This window comes from Diuraphis noxia, unplaced genomic scaffold (genome assembly GCF_037042655.1).
Source record: "Diuraphis noxia isolate RWA-SAM2 unplaced genomic scaffold, SU_Dnox_SAM2 contig0003, whole genome shotgun sequence".
NCBI lineage: Eukaryota > Metazoa > Arthropoda > Insecta > Hemiptera > Aphididae > Diuraphis > Diuraphis noxia.
The window spans coordinates 6881491-6897293 of record NW_028301713.1 but is presented as its reverse complement, the minus strand read 5'-3'; the positions used below and the strand labels follow the sequence as shown (position 1 = coordinate 6897293).

At 29.4% G+C, this 15803-nt stretch overlaps 1 long non-coding RNA gene across 1 annotated transcript; it reads left to right on the top strand.

Moving 5' to 3' along the window:
- The first annotated feature begins 2550 nt into the window (after positions 1 to 2550).
- Positions 2551 to 14610, top strand: LOC149056636 (uncharacterized). Its single transcript, XR_016190942.1, has 3 exons — positions 2551 to 5483; positions 7490 to 7620; positions 14090 to 14610. It is a non-coding gene; the product is annotated as an uncharacterized LOC149056636 (long non-coding RNA).
- Positions 14611 to 15803: the final 1193 nt, after the last annotated feature.

Sequence of the window (15803 nt, the reverse complement as noted above, 5' to 3'; positions counted from 1 at the left end):
TTTTATAAGTAGGGCAAAGTACAAAAGTTAATACCCATCCCACACAGACACCTAATTAATTCGGGTATTCGCATTGGTTTTTGATATTCGGAAATATTTATATTTGATTTCTCCTTATATGAATTATTATTATACATCACAATCATATTCTACCCCATCCACAACCACCCTAATCACGTATGACCCACCCGCCCACTTTCAAAGGTCGGGCGGTTGCCCCACCTAAACATAGGGTTCGGCGCCACTGATAATAAAAATGAATGGTACGGTTAAATATAAATGCGATTCCTGACATCAAAAACAATCGTTAAGGTTGAGGACCTATGCTGTTGCTGTACAATATAGTTACATGTAAAATATATCTACGATTAAATAATTGCAATTAATATAACATATTATATTAAATGCCTTACCTGACTCGCAGCTCAGTATGGTCTATGCTGAAGCAGTATAATGGGACATACGTAATTATTACTCAAAGTAATACTTGAATATACGAATTTAAATGTCGTGGCTAGTGCACATGTACTGATTGAAAATATTACATAGACATGACGAACAGAGAGAGACAGGCGGCCTAATTCAAAGGTTTCTTAACGCAACCGGATAAAATTACGCAGCTATGGATATTTTTAGAATTAGTACGCGACGGCCAACGGGTAAACATGTAAATGATGATAATAATAATAATAATAACAATAATAAATGATAATAGTTTTTATCTTTTCGTGGTAATAACTAAAAATAACGCTTTTTTTATACCGTCTGTATAAAATTATTTTATACCATGTGTATTATACATCGTATAATACAGTATTATACCACTGTATAATACAAACTCACATCTCTACTCATTACTCACTTAAAAATTGAATTATCGTAAAAAACCAACAAACAAACACAGATAATATTCTTACCATCAAGTTTCATAATAGGTCGATTCACTGTAATTTTTAAACTAAAGGAGCTACAAGTGTTCTGCTGAGCGTAAATTTGCTATATTACGCACTGGTAAGACGGAGATAACAAATACCACACTGTTACGTACTCTTAACACCGAGTGTTAGCATATTCGTGGTTTGCTATGGTTTAGACTAAAAGCCGAGTATTTCTTATTATTTTATCAATAACTGAGTTTATTTTTAATTCATTTTTTAATTTTAAACTAGTTTACCTTTATGAACAGAACAATATAGAAACTCTAAATAGATAGATATTAATGGGTGGGGCTTCTTCCTTAAAAAAATCATATTTTATAACTCTATCTCATTTTTGCGTATTGTTTTAATCAAGAATATATTGTAAATATCATATAAAAATAAAAATAAAACAAATACTTGATAGTTTCAAATTGATAATAATAATAAATTAAATTGAAATACCTTTGTATCTGTTTTCAATTTGGCATAAACACAATAGTAGAGATCCGTATTCTACGATTTCAATATTAGTTGATATATATTATATAGAAATCTAGTTTTTCCGATAACATTCTCAAGAATACAATTCGTGTATCGTTTGAGTTTGGTATCCTAATAATTGGTTTAATAATACGAGAAAATTGCATGTGTCAATGTCATATTTCATATACCTATAATATTCTATGCTCAAATAATTATTTATCGGATTTTATTGTATGTGGACGTTATCAGAAAAATAAACGATATGATTTTAGTATTATAAATAATTTAATTAAATCCCAAATTGAACAAAGTCGTTCGGAAGATACACGAGTGTTTGTTTTGATCCATAACACTGTCGTGAAGAGCAGGGAAGTAAAATTTTAATTGAAACCTTGACATATATTACTTACAATCTGACAAGAAAATATTTTTAATTCATACATTTTTTATTTTTTGTTTTTGCTAATGAATTTCGTATAGGTACATGGTTTTTGTTTTAGCCATCACCTATCACAAACGCACAAATTCCAAGGAATAATATTAATTTTAAATAAAGTGTGTAAAATGGCTTATCTAAACCTTTAAATGAACTAACATCTTGACGCTCAACTAGTTTTCCCAACATAAAAATTCAATATCGGTATTATATATATAAAGGATAACTATTATGGCCACTGAGTGCTGACTACCATATACCATGACTATGCGTCTAAGCGTCTAAACTCTAATTTACGTAATCGCACGTGTCCATCTGATATAATATATTTCAATCACTTTTCGTCGATTACTTCATAAATCTACAGTGGTGTCTATAATTAAAGTTAAAATGATAGGTACTATCACTCATCCGGTCGACTAGATGTCGATAACTGAAAAAAACTAATATGTATTTTTTTTTTTTTGAAAAATCTAAATAGGTGTAAGATATATATATATATATATATATATATATATATATTGTGTATTATTTAGACTTTTTCAAAATTAATTAGCTAATCAATCAAACTCGTCCATAATGTTTATTTAATATTTTAGTATCTAGTTATACCAAATTTGTTAGTGCGGCTGTCAGCTAAGACACTTGGTCAACCACCCAGATAGTAAAGATCAGTAGCCAGCCAGGTTATATCGCGTGTGAATGGTACTATTTAATCCTGCGGGTGCTTCCCATTTTGAAGGAATCTGGGAAGCGGCCGTCAAATCCACCAAATCCTCGCATTTACACGCCATGTCTTCCCAAGTTTGGACGTTGGAAGAATTTACAACAGTCTTGTGTCATGTATACCATGATTATCATTAAAGTAAATGATATCTCTCCGCTATCGTTGCCGTTAGGTAGAATCATTGAGGTCTAGATCGAGTGGTCCGAGTTGCAAAGGTACTCACTAAACAGGGGGTGCTCACCAGAACTGTGGTCAAGTTGGTTTCCTTACCTACCAACCCATAGTTTTTTTTATTATAAAATACATATAGTGCTCCCTCCTCTGTACACACTTTTTATTTATGTACGTTTATATGATCATTATTTAGTTATTAGTTATATTATCCACATCGCCTGCTACCACTGTTTTGGTCAGCTGATCTGCCTCTGGAACCGGCGTGTGATGAATAACACATGTTCAGAATAGCTTTTTTACAAGTTCAAGCTGTGAGTATTTTTAATTGTTAATATTAAATATTTTGCTGTTTTTCTATTTATAAATAATGAGACTGATTGTATGTGATAATTTTACTTTGTTCTTTTAATATGAATGTTTTCAAAAAATATTATTATGTATTACCATTAAAAAAAAAAAAAAAAAATGTTTTAATGATAGTTTCTATCATGCTCATGCTCAAACATATTTATTTGGTTATGTTTTATTAATGTTGTATTTTTATTAATTGCTCCGTCGATATTGTAATGGTCACCGACTTGCAATGTTATCCCATTGAAAAACCCCGACCATCGCTCTGCTCAACCACTCAACTGTTCCGTTCAACATATCTGCTCTTCCGCTCAGCTACTTCGTTCAAGTACTCAGCTCAACAGTTTCATCCATCTGTTCAACTGCTTATTCATCGGCTCAACAGCCTCATTCAACTACTTCGTCCAAATGGCCAATTGCTCCGGTTGTCTGCTAGACTGCTACATCTCCTTCAGTAAGATTAATCGAACTGTTCTGTTACAAGTAAACGATAACTTGCAATGGGGAGTATGTTCGACCTTTTTGCACGTCCAAATCGCCCCCGAGTTTTGGATGTTTGTTCAGTGACCGCAACCGTTCATTTGCAATGGTGGCGACACTGACTAGCCGGCCGCCCTGTTCCGGCCACAGAACAATATAAAATAGACACTCGATCAGCTGATCGGGTTACTGTATTCCTACGGTTGAAGTATTGGAAATTGTACTGTATCCGTAATCTGATAGAATATTAGCAACGAGTATCCCTCTTAGTTATGGAATTATAAAAACGGAAACAACCAAACAACATGAAACAACGCGATGGCCAATGGGCATCACAAAACACTATATCAGTTCTGTCTCTTTTTGTGTGATAATAATGATATAATTTATTTAAGTGATAATGCATGTCACGCCCTCCTAAAGACAGTGTTCAAGGCCATAGTCACCAGATTTTGCCATTACACACAGTGTCTATACCCTGTTCCGGCCAACGACACGTACCGTAGTGATGTAAAATTACCGTAATTATCTTTTGAGAGAATATTGGGTAATTTTCTTTTTCTTTAATAATTTTAATTTGATAGTCATATCGTAACATTCGTAACGTTATAATCTCGATATTCATTAAATTATAGTATACATATAATTTTATAAGTGATACGTATTGCAATGACAGTTTGGTTTTACCACTTCTACTTCTATCGTGCTACCAATAATAATGTTGATTGTTATGAGTTTATGACCTTTGAGTGTATTTATAGACGAAAAATACGTACGTCAACCTCGCCGTTATTATCAGACATCAGTAACCACTATAGGGTACAACTGTCGATGGTATAATACTAAATATTATCTAGTACAGTAGTTACACTATAGTAATAATTACCCGGTAATAATTTGATAAAGAATATTCTCTTATCGCATCACTACGACGTACGACGCCATTACCGTGTTTTTCGTTCGATCGTCACTCGCTTTTTGTCATGCTCGACGTGCTCTCAACCGTTTTGACTTGTTAATTAATCATTGTTTATGCTAGCTCGTGTGGTGATCGCCATTTTTATGTGCCTTGGTGCTCAATGTTAATATCGCTCTTCTTAACGTCTGTTATATTGCTCACATTCATTTTCGAGTTCTTATAACGTATATTCACGTGGCTCAGTTACCACCCCCCGTTCCGGTAATCGTGAATAATACATTGCAGTATAGTACGTTCAGCCCAGCAGAATAGTCTACGTTCATCATCAGTTCCGGTGTCCAGAGCGGTGGTCCCTGTCTCTCCCTTCAATATATTTATATGCACATTTATATGTGCACATTGCATTTGTTACACTGTTAGGCATATGCGTTGTTATAATATAGTTTGTTCATGTAATTTATATCAATGTAGCTTATTATTTAAATTAACCCTCTCACAATAGTCTGGAGGACTAAGCGACTGACGTACGCCTTAGTAAGGCCCGTTGGCGCAATCAATATATATTTGTAAAAATAAACCAAACGTGATATTTATAAAACGGTTTATCATTCCACGGACGCCGGTCAGTAGTGACCGTGTCGTCTCATTCGTCTGTGCGTTGATCATGGCACACTCAGAGGCTTGCAAAATGCATTGTTAAATTGTAACACTGACTATACTGTCATTAATCATGTAGGTAACAATAGTAATGTAATGTACACGTTAGTAATCACAAAAAATACATACACAATACAACTACAATTTGAAACAATTTTTTTTTTGTATTATATTTTAATTCTTCCATCACGTTTACTCAGATAGACTGCATTAATATATAATTACTATGGTAGGCACATTTATCTATATCATATTAATCATATATATCAGTGTGTTTTCGATATTCAACTCTCTTTTTAAAACATCAAATTTAATCGTGGAACAAATATTATTATCGTGAGTACACAATATATTATCATAGGTACCTATATTATTATTAAACATTTATATACTACGGTTATAGAAACCATAAATTATGTAATATATTATTATTAACGTAAAATATAATCATTTTAAATTCTTCTAAAACTAAGTACATGTAACTTATTATATATTCAATTAATTATTATTATGTGTTTCAACAATGATTTAAAACATTTTCGAATGACCACATATTTATAGATATATAACTGTGGTGTATTAGAAAATACGAACGATTAATAATGAAGCCGCATACGCCCATTTTTAAATTGATACAAACATATACTTTTGTATTCATTTATATGAGCCTGTTATACAATGTTACGCTCTTAAATATATAATAATAAAAATAAAAAACACTTTATTTAAAATTTATGCATAATTAATAATATTTTTTCTGTACAAAAATATAAGATGATATAAATTTTTTTGTTATTAAAAAAAAAGAACGAATCTTAAATCATAAAACTAATTAATTTTAGTAGAACCATAAATGATAATTTTTGAAGAACAATATTAAACGTAATTTACCATTAGTTTTGCTTCTTTTTTTCTGTGTATCGAACGTTATACTTTTAGCATTAAAGATGGGACATATTTTTGTCGTTGTTGTATTTTAAATAAAAAAAAAACTATATTATTATTATTATTATTTCATATTATTTATCGTTTGAAATTTTGTTATTCTGTTGACATTTTTGATTTGTTTATTATTTGTCATCCTTCTATATGATTAAATCGTTACATTTTGTATTGTTTTAGACAATTTAATAAATAGATAGGTATTAAATTTAAATAATATATTTAAACAGTTACAAAATCATTGAAGGCTTATAATATATAATTATATTAATATTATAACATGATACGTATGTGTAAAAGACAAACCAAAAAATAATAAAAAGGCAATGTTGGCATTCTTATAACAACGGAAAAGCGGTGATGGTCATAACAATAAAATAATAAATACTCGAGTGCTGGTATATAAAAAAATAAAAACAAACAAACATTTTCATTTTTATTTTTTATACCACCTACCATTTAGTCAAACGTTTGCAACAGGGGAAAAAACGAGTAGCTGGGGAACAGCTCGTATGCCGGAGGTGAGACGTTCAAAAGCGATGTTAACACAAACGATTAAGTACTCGACAATTTGGAATGTTTAATTTAAAATATTGTATAACAGGTTTTAAGTATGTTATGTGGTAAAATAATGAAGAAAATAAAACGTTATTCACCGATTATTATAGTTGTTGACAAAACACTTATTTTATGGGTAGTTATTGTTCTATGGACAGGATATTCAAGTCAAATTTCAAATACTAAACGTATCCAAAGAGTCCAGTCTAAAATCCTTCGTATCATTTCAAAAACTCCATTCTATGTTTCAAATAAATCCCACCACTCTGATCTACAGTCACGGAACTAACCAAACTACATTACAAACGCTTCATTTACCGATTATATCATCAACCCAATCTACTTATTTCTCAACTAACATCCATATCCATACCTGGTAATCTTCAAAATAAATACAGTGGTGTTGTGACTTGCTCACATGAGTATATAATTCATTAGCTTTTGAAAAACGAAAAATGATGTAAATAAATATTTAAAAAAATTGTAATTGTAAGTGCATATATAATATTAATTATCTATTGATGTAGTACCTCCACTAGGAGGTCTCTTCACTCTGTGTTTCCTGTGTGTATTTAAAAATTATAAATTCAGCTTATTATTCAACATTTTATAACAGAAAAAAAAAAAAATAAAAACATTCAAGTCATTTTCTAACATGCGCATATCGTATATCGTTATAACCTACGTCAATCACATAATAGTTATTGAGTTAAAATCATCTTAACGTTTCTTAATTTTTAAATCTAAAATAACGAAAAGGGTATCACTGTTATACTATAATTTATTTGTTGTTTCAAGAAGGACTGTTGTGAAATTTACTATTTTATAATTTTCAACACTAGGCTTAACGTTTGTTATGGCAATGGACAATGGTAACGTTCCCGCTACACTACTCATGAAGTGCCTCAACACTATTCCCAGCTGCTTCACTCGGTGTCATCTTAATTGGTCACTGTACTTTACCCAGCTATAGGTATGTATATAATATAACAATTAGACACTATAACAATAACACTATAATAAAATATTGATACCTTTAACCTAACTGATCGCATTTTTAGTCAATCTTCAGTTATAGGATTTTTTTCCAAAAAAAGCTTAAAATATTTATTAATTTCTATATTTTTCATAAATATTACCTGTTGTGTACTTAAATAATGTAAATGACAGTTAAATGTAATATTTTAATAACGGCAATAAAACAAAAATGTGCTTAATTTGTTATTGATAAATGATAACTGCTTATGTACCATTAGTAAAAAAAAAGTATTCATTACTAGAAAAGAAGATAGATTGGCCCAAAGATGAAAACTAGGTAAAAGGTGGGCACCATGGGTACTCCAAAATAATATTAAAATAGAATCAGATTTCTAAACAATTGTTTAATAATAACAAATTATTCTATGTATTCAAATAAACAATTTTATGGGCAGGTTTTGAAATTATTTATCTTCTCGGGGGGCTAAGTCTTATAACTTTGACTATTAACCCAACTAACTTAAATAATATAAAAGTCACCTCATCACTTATAATAATATATACTTAGGTCTAATTAAATCAATGTTAATTTTGAATTTTGATTTAAATATAAAAAATTAAATAATCAATAGATAATAATATGTGTAGTGATCACGTCGCCTACAGGTATCAGTAGCCAAGGATGATGTTGGAAGGTGACTCTTGAGTTAATTTATACAGAGTAGATTTCTTCTTATTTAGATTATTTGGTTATTTATTTTGACAAAAACATATATTATTTATAAACATTAAATTTGAATTTAATTAACAAGTTAAATATTCTGAGTGACTAGAATGAATTCGGTTTGACTCGAATATTTTCCAAATTCAGAATATTATTTTATAAGAATTTTTCTAAGTCCAATTAATTAATTTAAAGAACAGACTGGCGTGAAGGTGCTCTGGCTAGTCTGGTTGAGTCGCGTCTGAATACAGGCCGTTTTGGGGTCCCTTATATAGTGCTACCCTCTACTCCCATAGTCTACTTGCTCTTGTCGCTGTTCTCACTGATGTGGTATAATCATCTAAACTGACGGAAATGCCACTCGCCTACGTACGAGCTAAATGCGCATCCCATGCAGCTACAGACCTCGATAATTTATATTATTATTATGTAAAAATTATATATTATGATATGACATTATAACATCGGTTCTTGGAACTTTTTGTATTGATGCATAACCCCACATCCTGTGCCACCTTTCAATGATCTTTTATGGTCGTCTAACCACATGATTTCGTGTTGCCCTAACGTTAATGATTTCCACGAAATGCTTTCTTTCCTATAATTACAAAGTCGGTCGCATCCTACCCTAACTTGGTTCGGTTGGTACCTAGTTGACCGTGAACTACACAATGCGGGACGCCAGTCCATAGTATATGTATATTTTATGATATCGATTCGAAACGTTTTTTTTGAAAAACATTTTAGTTTTCTGGTGAGCCAATCTAAAGGTTTCTTAAAATTATAATAATAAACCACGACGGTCATATTATAGTAAGGCCTCTAAAATATCTTTACTAGAAGGTTTGTGTTAAAATACCATTTCGAGCTATCCGAAACCCTATACAATACATTAATATGTTATATACAATATAATTATTGTCAATTACGGGGAAAATGTTTTTCAAACATTTAGACCTTCTTGTCAACGTTGTACTGAATACAGACAAAAAAGGTACAAAAATCAGTTCAATCGTTCAAAATAATTGGTAGATAAAACGAATCGGATATCATATTATATTATATACGACCTAACTGTTGTGTAAAATATTAGATTAATGTTTTGTTTGTCGAACACAAGAAAACTGTATGCCATATTTTAGCACGTACCTATATTTCATACATTTATAGTGGCATAGGTGTTCTAAAACTCGGTTATTAATTATAACAACTATGATTATGATTACCGAGCAGAAAACGTTTTGAGACTCGTTAGACGGTAAGTTAATATTATTATATCGCCAGTGGCGGTGGACGGCAACCATGTTATACAACGACTACAACAACAACAACGACAACGACAACGACAACAACAATAATAATAATATACTAATTGTTATCTGAAACTAAAATCGTTAGTGCACGTCGTGTGTACGTTATAAGACGAGTGAGCGGATGGGCTATAATTATACGTGTACGTATTATAGGTATATATGGGTGGTAGCGATGGGGTTGGTGGTGGAGACTGATAATTAGTCAAGTGCACGTTTTAACTAGTATGAAAAATAATAATATAATATTGAATTGCTTGTGCATGGTTAGGTTATTACTTATGCACGTACGTACGTGTGTATGTGTGTATGGTTATAAGTTTCGAAGGCGGACGAAATGACATAATATATTTTTTCATCCGTTCACTAGATCACAGCCATATAATATCGTATAATATAATTAATATATATATATATTATAATACCTACCTACTAATACGTGTAAGTGTGTATGTAATTCTAGAATCTAATCTGCAATAAGTTAGCACGTGTAGGTGCATACATGATATAGATGATATAGACTGGGTTGGTATACCTACAATAAAATAACACTATTATTACCATGTGTGACACACACATTGGCATCACAAACATTTTCTTCATAGGAGCAAACATTGCAGTTATACCTACACACTCAATCATAAAATATAAACTTGATATATACCTATATATGGCTATATTATATTAAATATTAAAAAAATTGTAAAAATAGAATTAAAAAAAAATTGTATCCAGGTAAACCACACCTGCAATGTCCATAATCGTACTATTACATATAAATATATAATGCAAATTTACCAATCACTATTACACTGAATACAAATAAATAATAATATGTTAGTACCATTAGTACCAGTATATACCGCGATATCTTTTAGGGATTTCTTTAATCGAACTTTTTCAATAATAATAGTTGAATACAAACTTGTTTTTACGACCTAACAAAATTATGCACCCACCTAAAATTTATTGTTTAGGACGATAGCCTCCCCCCTTAGCCTTAAATCCATCACTGGTATCCGGATAATTATTGTCCGTGAACGTATTGCGATAAAATCGTATCGCGACGCAGTAAAAATGTTCCAAATTTGAAAATGAAAAGTAACAAAAGTGGTTTCGCGTCGGTGATCGCCTCGCCCTTAGCTTGTTAGTGAAATTATGTTTTTATTCATTAAACCAAGGACTTCAGTATAGGTACTTACTAGAGAGTTTTACGCGTAAATCAAGATGACAACATATTATTATCGTTCGACATGGGCTGCTTAATATTATTTTATTACAAGTTACAACGGTTTTTACGATCTACTTGTTTTTCACTGTAAATATATTATATATGTATACAGTTTATATATCCGTGGCACCGTAACTTATCTCATATGAACGTAATTAAGGGATGTGATTGGCCCCCGAAAAGGATATTTCATGGAAATTATTAACTAGGTATTTAGAAGATTATATGAAACCTCTATTTTTTTAAATTTAAATTTAAACATTAAAAAAAAAGATCTGGATCTGGATCACTGTTAGCTATAAATATTATATAATTATCAATTTATCATCATCATTATTATAAGTAATTCATATTTAATTTTTATATGACGAAGCACCTCTATCGAGAGACCCCTTCACTTTTATATTTTCATATTATTATATTTTTTTAATAAATTTATCAATAATTACGCTTATCGTTCAATTCTATGACAGATGGTCTAAGAGAGAATTTTGTTTAAAAAATTGAATTCATCTTTGCGACTGGATTTGTCTACGTCATATTAACTTTTTTTTAAGTTGTCATGGTTAAACGTTTATTATTACCTATTTGAAATGCATTTTTTTTTTATAGATTTATATAAGAGTTTTAAATTATTTTTTATGAATTTAATCTAAAATTATAATTTTTAGAACTTATAATACTTACTATGTTTTTGTTGTATGTTTAATCTATTTTGTTATTACTATATTTCAATATTTGCATAGATATTAGGTACCTATATGTTTGCATATACTGATAACATACATTTTATAAAATGATTGAACAATGTTATCTCGATCACTTGATCAAGCTATAAACCTATTATATTCAGCTCTTAAATTGTGTAAATAATATTAAATAAAACACTTATTTTACGTTGGAATGTATTGATAATAAAAAATAGTTATAAACACTTTTTCTAAAATAATATTTTAATTCTAGCACATTAAATGAAATTACATTTTTAACATTGCCATGTATGGGATAATTGATGTGCAGACGTGTTTCCGTTTATCTCATGATAATTTATAGTTAATCCCACAAACGGGAAATCATAGTAAGTATAAAGATAAAATGTAAAAAGGCGCATGTAAACTCCCCTAATATTTTGTAAGTTCCCGTAAAAATATTTTTATGTATTATTCTTATTTTGATTCATTCCCAAAGCGAGTCAAGTCATGAAAATAATTAAATTAAGTTAAGATCGGTAAATTAGGAGTTAGCATTTATCAGTTAACAAACAATTTCTTAAATCAGAATAAAACAACTGTAAGTATTGAACTTTTATCGTGATGTACCTACAATCTACATACTCTCTAACTTTACATGTTTACTAAATATTTAAAACGGATATAATTTAACGAATATTAGTTTTTTATATGAAATATAAATTTAAGGTCATTTAAGGTCATATAATATGATATTAATATCTAATCCAATTTTAAAAACACATACATTGATGAACGAGCAATTTTTCCACCTAAAGTCTGAGTAGAAGCTTCTTCCACAAATGCTTGTGAATCATTTTATGCTCACTTTAACTCAAATTTTAACCATAGCCATCCAAATTTGTTGATACATTGAAAAATATTCAAACAGAAATGTATATAAATAAACAAAGTACCAAAATACATAAACCGAATAGTTGTCATAATTCATAATAATAATAATAAGTTAAAAAGACCACAACAATTATTAAACCAACTAATACAAAATTATAAAGAACAAAAAGTGTTTACATTTTATTATACTAAAAAAATTTCACATTATTATTCAACCAAAAATAACCTAACATGATAAGACGAAATCAATTATAATAATTATAATAAAACTAGCAAGACGATGATTTTTTTAAACATAAATAAATAAATAAATAAATATAAATTCAATAAAAAATACAAAAAAGGTTATAAGTATTTATGATTTTAAGTAAGGAAATAGTTTTAAATATTTTAATTATGTAGTAATTTAGGTATTTAGAATAATACATTCTCTGTGCCTATATTAACCATATATAGAATTTATCTATTTGCTATCTAAAGTTTTTAAAATCCGTTCCAAATTTTAATTATAACAAGAAATATGTAAGAAATTAGCCCACACAGCAGGATGAGATGTCAACGGGATTAACATAATACAATTAACATTTTAAACAAACTTTTTAATTAATTTTAATTAATTGTCTACCTGTCTTTAGAGACAAATATTCTTATAATTTTCTGGTGTAAATATCAGTTGTTGATACAGATTTGTGGATCTATCTACTACCACTTTACTTTTTTCACGAATACCAATCACCTAGAATATGGTTAATAATACCTAGAAATTTCACCTAAATACTAAAAATATATAACACCTTTATCATGAAACACTATATCAGTCATATCAGTACATAGGTAACAGTATTTTGTAGTATTTTTTTTTAAAGTAAAATTTTATAATTTTATAAAATATTCTGGATAAAGTATGTCCTATTTAAATACCTATGTGTCCTAATTTGAAAAACATTAGGGGTAAGTATAAGTATGCTAATAAATATCAATCAATATATAGCATAGGTACCTCTCCTAATCACTGAGTATTTAATAATATCCTACCATAGCTTTACAGAACTATGATATTTTATTTTTACAGGCACGAAAATTTAAAATTAAAGTATTCAAAATTATTGAAAATAAAACTTACCTAGTAAAAACTATTGAAATTATTATTATTATTTTGAATTATATACAATACAAGTACTTTAAAATCCACAAAACAATGTAAATAGGTAAGTAAAAAATAATAAATATGTGTTATGCTGTTGTTGGCAAAAACAGACGTCTGCACACAACTGCGCTGCAAAAACAGTTAACAAAACCATTAAAATCGAGGAACACCTTTGATGGAAAATACATTTTTTTTTAAACTTCGATACTGTAACTTAACTAAACTCTTCACAATACACTACTAAGTAGGTATCTATATGAAATTACTTATATTGAGTTATATCTATATCCAGACATATTTTTTGATCTCAGCACAGATATTCTGGCGCAATACATTTTTATACCTTCGTATTTCCAATTTTCTACTTATATTATAATAAAATACGTTTACAAAACGAATCACGAAAAAAACGCACTTAATTTTTTCATAAACTTATAAACATTTGTATAGTTTGCTTTTTCTTTTTCAGTCGTGAAACTTTGTCGACGCGAAAGAAAAAAAAATATTTCGGACGGCAATCGCACACAATATATACGACAGCGATAGTTCTTGAGTACCCGAGGGAACGATGGAACTTCACGCGCTATCAGAAGCCAAAGCACACAAATCGTCTTTTTGATTTCACATTTTATAATTGAAATTTTTATCAAACGCCAACTTTTACAAAACAGATACCTATCCCAAATGGTATAATATTATACTTAAAAAATTTAATTTGTTAATTATTTCATTACAATGGGCGATAACTATACAAATTATTGAAATACGACGTATTATTAATTTGCTTATTTTTAAAATTGCACAGTTGTATCAAAACGAATGGATTTATTATATATCAGGTTTATTGAAAAAGAAAAAACAAACGTTAAAATAGTAATTACATACGCGATACGCAAACATGACAAATCTACAAACATATTATTCGATGTGAAAATATATAAAATATTATGTTAATTTTTGTTAAATCATTGCAACGGGTCATCGGCACTATGACAGGTACAATATTTAGTCGTGAAAATCTGTTGTAATTTTAATCGTTGTGACTTATATCCTTGCACTCGATTCCAAACCACCGTGATAATTCCACACATGTGAGAAGTTTTTATAAAATACATTACTTAGGGTTCAAAATAAACAGAGAATATTACTAAATACGACCAATGCTGCTAATGCAATAAGTCAATAATAGAATATTATATATCTAATGCAGCTATACGACGCGATGAACAGTTTCGAATACCTAACCTATATAGCACTGTTGCATCTCCGGCTGGTAACATCAAACTTTACTCATTATACTTGTCGAAATTAACATATAATATTGACATTGACTCTCTACGCGATAATAATAATATACTTCGTCCTGCAGGTATAGAGACTTCAAACATGTAAATTCGTCGATATAATATCACTACGAGTAGGAATTTCGTGTATAAATGATGATGCAATAATATGTACATAATATTTATACAGATTATGCGTATATGATGTATTAATATGTACGACGAGTAATTATAAGTCTTGACGTTAGAGGAAATTGTGTTTAAATTTTAAACTGAAAGACTCTATATTACGAGACTTTTACAATAATATTTCCTCGAAACGAAATCATTTTGTATAATGTAAATACTGATCGAAGTATGTATATGAGTTCAGTAATAACTTGCAGCTTATTATGGCATTTCATCTCATACTCTTTAAAATTATTTATTTATTTAATAAGATATACGCCGAGAATGGCTGTAAGTATACAGAATATAATAATACCTATACAGGATAGGTACAGCCATTAATATAATATGAACCTATTCATAAAATATTTAACATAAATTAATGCAACTACATTTCGTAGGATGATATTATAACTATAATTACTATCCAACAATATATAATTATCGTTATAATAATGATAATTTATTTGGTTGTCGTTGTTGATTAGTAACATTTTTATTTTTTTTTAACCGCGGCGAGTATAATATGATAATAAGGTAGGTACCTATATAGTTCATAATATACACTTCGCAGTCCACACGTGCTTTTTAAAAGTAATCTTTTTAAATACTTTATAATCTCAAACATATAGGTATTCACGTGCACATATTATATATATATTATAATATACAAGTCCCGCGATTTGAATGTTGTTACTTGTTATGAAATGAAAGTGCAAGTTCCGAATCGCT